This window comes from Miniopterus schreibersii (assembly GCF_964146895.1).
Source record: "Miniopterus schreibersii genome assembly, chromosome: 19".
NCBI lineage: Eukaryota > Metazoa > Chordata > Mammalia > Chiroptera > Miniopteridae > Miniopterus > Miniopterus schreibersii.
Window position 1 is genome coordinate 24,170,033 of NC_138119.1, and position 6,354 is coordinate 24,176,386.

Below are 6,354 nucleotides of genomic sequence, written 5' to 3' on the forward strand. Positions count from 1 at the left end.
AAAAAAAAAAAGAAACATGTCAAGACAAAAGCGCTTGGAATAATAAGTCATCCTGCAAGGGCCTTTCTTAGAAGCTTCTACGTTTACAATAAGGAGGGAGTGTGCACTCATCTGAGAGTCAGGGAGATAAAAGGTGACAGAGGTTGAACAAAAATATGTGGACCGGGTGAGGGGCGGGAGGAATGAAGTCCTATGTGATATGTGTGTGGAAAACTGCATTTTTGTGGGTATATAATGTTATTTTAAAAAATCTGAAATCTTAGTAATTTATATCTGCAGATTAAGTTAAATGACTGTGTTATTATTAAGTGTGTGTGTGTAAAGGTAAAAATGTGGCACATGAGAGCTGAGATGTGCTGTGTCTGTGTTGGACTCTCAACACTTTGATTAAAAAAAGAATGTAAGTCTGGCCGGTGGGGTTCAGTGGTTGAACACCAACCCATGCACCAAGCAGTGGCTTGTTCAACCCCTGGTTAGGTCACATGCCCAGGTTTCGGGCTCCATCCCCAGTAGGGGGCACACAAGAGGCAGCTGATCGATGTTTCTCTCTCATTGATGTTTCTGTCTCTATCCCCCTCTCCTTCTCCTTTCCCTTCTCTCTAAAAATCAACAAAAACAAATTTTAAAAAATGTAAAATATCTTGTTAATAACTTTTTATATTGAATACATGTTGAAATAATATTTCTATTCGGTTCGATAAAATATATTGTTAAAAAAATTTTTTTAAATGATATGCAGTCCACAGTTTTTGACACACCTTAGCCTGTATGAGTTTAAGTAGGCTTGATCCCTGGTGGAGAGTGTGCAGGAGGCAGCCAATCGATGCTTAGCTCTCATATCGATGTTTTTCTCTTTCTCCCTCCCCTTGTTCCTCTCTCTCTAAAAAAATCAATAAATATCTTTCAAAACATAAAATTATAAGTCAAGAGAAAGGATTATTTGAAGCTGAATAAGTTAGAGGAAAATGTTTGAATTGACCTAACACTATCTCCTCAGCCTTCTACTTACAGGTACAGCTCAGAATTTTTAACTGAAGCATAAAATATTTGGCACAAAATAACTGGTATGTTCTTGCGTGAATGCTTGTTGCACTTTGTCTTCTAAGTCTGCATTTTAAAAAAATATCTGAAATAATGTCTTATTTAAAAATTTTCACTATTATCTTTATCTTATATAAATGTTCAGCTTACTATTGTATAATAATACTTCTTTGTATTCATTTAACCTTCCAGTAGTTAAACCAGAATTAGAATGTGTTTAATATTTATATATGCATGAATTTACCTTTTTACTTAATTTTTTTTAAATTTAAAATCTATTACATTTTTAGTTTTCTTGGTCTTAAAAATACTCTGAATTCTGAGCACTTTTAAAGTGAAATCCAGGTATTGGCATAGTATTTCAAAATTGTAATTAATATAGGCTGAAATGCTGGCTTATCATTTTGATGCAGTAATGTAGTCAGAGCAATTGGAGACACTAGCACTAAAATGACAAATTGTGATTTTCCATCTCTGCTAGAAGTTGATTAAAAACCAAGGAACCTCATAAACTGAGAGCAGAGGGCAGGGCACTGAGGCCAGAATCTAGTTAAAACATGCTGTCATTCTCTCAGTTAATGCAGCAGCCAAGAGCCAGCTGGAAGAGTGAGGATCACTTGGGGAATTTGATGTGAAAAGTGGTTTGCGACAGAGAATTAGATGCTTAAAAAATGATGGCAAAGGTTGAAGGAATGTACACTAGTCTGGGTCTCTATGAAAGACTCCTGGAATAAAATAGCTGCACTGACCTGTCCGTGAAGCAGCCTCCACCACAATCCGGAAGGTGATGGATCCGGATGGGCCCCCAGAACTGGGGACATCACGGGCAATCCGCTGTCGTTGCAATTGAGAATCAGGAAGTTCCTGTGCCTACTGATCCAGTTAACTGCCTCATGACTACAAAAGAGTTGCCAACTGGCTGGTGGAACATGGATTCCACTTGCGGCCAGGACTACCGATTGCCTTTCAACACCCACGAACAAAATAACTGGACAAGGCTATGCTCTTGCAGAAAAACCTATGTCTTCATGTTTGTGCTTGCCAGAAGCACCAGGAATACAGCCTCTGTCTCACTTCTGCTTCATAATCTTAACATGAATGGATCGAAGTGGCAGAACCAAATTCACACCCAGAACTCAGCTGTGAGTATGGGCAATTTTTACCATTAGTTTTACACTCTTGATAATTCAAGAAGACACAACAAGCAAGACATGGAGTTGAGCAAACCAGTCCTAACCAATATGGATTTTCATGACACTGTGAGAAGTAACAAAAAGAGACCTCTGTCCACTTATATGTGGTATCTAAAGCAATCAGACTCAGAAACAGAAAGTAGGATGGTAGTTGCCAGGGCTGGAGGGGAGGGTTCAGGGGTAGAGAGTTTCAGTCATGTAACACAAGACAAAAAGCTCTGGAGATCTGCTATACGACTTTGTGCTTATAATTAATACTGCGATGCACGCTTAAAAATTGTTAAGAGAGTACCATTTATGTTTTGTGTTTTTTACCAAAGTAAAAACATAACTACCATTTAAAAAAAAAAAAAAAAGAGACCTATGTAGTTCAAGAACTTTGCAGTCACCTCCAGATTTAGGCAATGATGGTCATTATTTACAGTGAACCATCACTTGAAATGGTGCATGCCAGTTACCCTCACCTAAAATTCAAATATCAAATCTTTTGGATTTATCTTGTTATTTTTTGTAATGTTAAGGATAAAATCACCTAAATGCAATATTTATTTATAAAAGGCAATATTGGATTATCTCATAATTTTAAAATTATGATGTGCCTTCGAGGCATATCATTCTGCAAATGTTGGGATAGGTTTGCTTTAGAAAAAAAGAAAAAAGAAAAAAAAGTATGTGTTTTATATTATTGCCGTAATAAATCAACCCTAATTCATGATCTTAAAAATAAATAAATAAATAATAAAATAAAAGTTAAGTAATTGCCCTAAAATTCAATTATAATCCCTTCCCTAGAAGATCTGGTTGGGAAAAACGTTCTAAGTGCTGGTATCATAAATATTTTACCTAAACAGTTCTGCTTATACAGAATTTAAAAGATTGAGATGATATTTCTAAAAGAAATCACCCTAATAGAAGAGATACAGCACCGAATCTTCAAACTACTTGCAAAATCACTAATCCATGGTGAAGCTTGTCATTCTCTTCTTTGTGTTATACAAACATGTTTGAAATTTTAAATTACAAAAAGAATGGGGAATAGATACAGCAAAAAGTCCATATTTGATCTTTGTACTTAGATACTTATTTTATGTGTATAGGGCCAAGTACCTAAAAGCATAAACTAAAGACCTTCTGGAGATTAGAAATGGCTATAATTCCTGCAACTTGTAGCCCGCTCCAGGAAAATAAAAAAACTCCTTGTAAGTTTCACACAGGAATTGTTTCAGTGCTTTGTGGGTTTGTTGCCTGTAGGCTTGTGGGTTAATTGATTTTCGAAGGAAAAATAAGGGTAAACAATTTTGGTCACTGTATTGTGAAATTTAGCAAATGTCAAGGAATTGAATGAATCTGATGTTCATAAAACCTCGCTTAAATTTCTTAGAATTTTTTTTTTCAATTTGTGAATGATTTCTTACTGGTAACTTCCAGATCAAAATGTTCTAAAGTCGCATTTCCGATTCCCAAATATAGTATGTGTGGCACCTTCCAAAAAGCCAAATGGAAATGACGCGATCCATTGCCTATGTTCCAAATCAATATTGTCCCAAGTCAAAAAAAAAAAAAAAAGGAATTCTATTGCATTGTCTCATTCAGTCCAAGTGTCTGCTTTTTCCAGGGATATGTTTAATGACTTTTAAAGAGGAAGATTATCCTCCTACCGCTCTCGGGGATAAAAGTTCTTAGCGTACTACAAAGGAGAAACAGTTCCCCCAACTGTTCCCTGACCTCACCCCCTCAGAAGCTGGGTTTCTAAACAAAAGGGGTTGCAGTGTAAAGATACATCCTTTGTACGTGTTTCTTACTTATCTCAGTAAAACTGACTGCAAAGGTCAAGTCCCGGGTGATCTCCTTAAACCCACCGGACTCCCTCACCCTCGGGTCTGTTTCCTTCTTTTTTTTATAGATAATTTGACAATTTCCAGAGCCGAACCAGACAATGCAGAGACTGTCTGAATCCCAGGCCAAGTCTTGGAGAGACAATGAAAAAGTCTGTTCATTGTATGGTATCCAGCTCTCTGGGTGTGTCGTTCGGGGAAGACAGTGCATCTGGATGGTGCTGTTCGTGCCAGGACTGTGGGTGGCAGCAGAGGGAGAGAGAAGGAGAACCGGCACTAAGAGGACTGAGGGGAAACCGGGGGAGGAGTAGGGGCCCGGAGCTCAGACCACACGTGGGCAGCTCCCAGGACAGGGGTCAAGGGTGAGAGGTGGGGCACGGGAAGGGCAGGAAGGCCAGAGCGCGCCAGTTCATTCGGCCAACGCTAGGCTTTGGCTTGGCTGCGGTGCAGCCTTGATGCCTGCAGCGTTATCAAGCGTGCACCGAGGATTTCCAACCCCTTTTAACAAATACAAAGTCGAGAAACTAGTTTCAGCAGCTTTTTTTCTGCGTTTCTTAAGAGCCTTCATAGTTTCCTCAAAGATCATCCACAAGGTCGTTTTGGTAATTTGTGTCTTTCAAGGAATTGGCCCACTTCATCTAAGTTTTCAAATAGGTGGGCATAGGGTTGTTCATAGCATTCCTTCATTATCTCTTTAAAAAAAAGTCTTTTTTAACAGCAAAGGCGGTGAGGCAAGACGGCAGACACCAAGAGGAAACAGCACAGAGCCTTGACGGTTCAAGCTAAGAGGCCATAAAGGACCAAAAAAGATGCCAGGCCGCCAGCTAGGCAGTGACATGGCAGGGCAGGTGGAGGGAGAAGACAGAGGCCGCATCCCAGCCCCCATTTGCAAGGCCAAGTGCAAAGCTAAGGAGCAGACTCTCGCCTTTTCTTCCAAAGGAATGCGTTTCAGAGCAAGGCCTTTATCGCAGGACTTAATGCTGATGCCTCATTTTAAAGCAGATGATACCCAAATGGATCGTAAAGATAAGTTATTTGTGATGAATGAGGTTTGTGAAGTGAAAAACTGCAATGTTTCTAGTCTGCATCTAAGAAGAAACAAGATCTCTGTATGCGGCTTTCAAATTCACCTCATAGACCATCTGCTAAATTCCTAGTTGAAAATATTCATACCCGAGCTGAACTAAAGACGACTGGAAACTGTTTGAAAGGTTCTCAGCCCCTTTTGTCTTTTGACCCTGCTTTTGATGAATTACCACATTAAGCTTTGTTAAAAGAAAACCCTTAAGTCAGATCTTCAGTGCACCACGGTATCATCCCCAAAGCCAACCATTTGTGGACCACGTGTTTACTTCTGTTTTGGATGATAGGATACGGTTTTGGACCTTTCAGGTCAAAGAAGAAGATGCTGCTCTTATAGAAATAGGACCTCGTTTTGTCTTAAATCTCATGAAGATTTTTCCAGGGAAGTTTTGGAGGCCCAAATTTATATGAAAATCCTTACTACCACCAGTCACCAAACATCCATCGGTGGGTCATAAGATTCCTCACAGCTGCAAAATACAAAGAGAAACAGCAAGTTAAAGAGGCACAGCAACCAAGAAAGAAAGAACCAAACACTATTCTTTCACATGATCCCACTGCAGATGTTTCTGTCACACCAATGAAGGAAAAACCGATAGAAATACAGTGGGTAAAACCAGAGCCAAAGGTCCATTGGAAAGCAAGGAAGAAAATACAAAAGGCAAAGAGAAATGAAACAGAAGGTGAACAGTGGGAATGCAAACAAATCGCTGGATAACTATTTTTTCAGTTATTTTATATTTATTTTGTATTTAATGTGTAAATAGTTTTATTTTTCAGGACTATCTTACATCTAATTAGTGTGGCATTTAAAAGAAAGAAAAAACTAAAATTTTGTGGCTTCAAAAAAAACCTTATTAAAGAATAATTGACAAATGTAATCGTATATATTTCAATTATCTATTCTTTCAATGGCCATGGACTCAGTAATGATGATCCCTCTTTAATCTCTGATATTGGCAATTTGTGCTTTCTCTTTTTTTTTCTTGGTTAGTCTGTCTCCAAGTTTATCATTTTTATTGATTTTTTTCCCAAAGAACAAGCTTTTGGTTTTATTGATTTTTCTCTGTTGTTTTCCTGTTTTGAATTTCACTCGTTTCTGCTATTTTTATTATTTCTTTTCTTCTGTTGCTTTTAGATTAAATTGTCTTTTTCTAGTTTCCTAAAGTGGAAACTTACATTACTGATTTTATATCCTTCCT

At 38.1% G+C, this 6,354-nt stretch overlaps 1 pseudogene across 1 annotated transcript; it reads left to right on the plus strand.

Annotated features, from left to right (window-relative positions):
• Nucleotides 1-4,878: 4,878 nt before the first annotated feature.
• Nucleotides 4,879-5,919, plus strand: LOC308549359 (ribosome biogenesis protein BRX1 homolog pseudogene; annotated as a pseudogene). Its single transcript has one exon. The product of its transcript is annotated as a ribosome biogenesis protein BRX1 homolog pseudogene (transcript).
• The last annotated feature ends 435 nt before the right edge of the window (nt 5,920-6,354 follow it).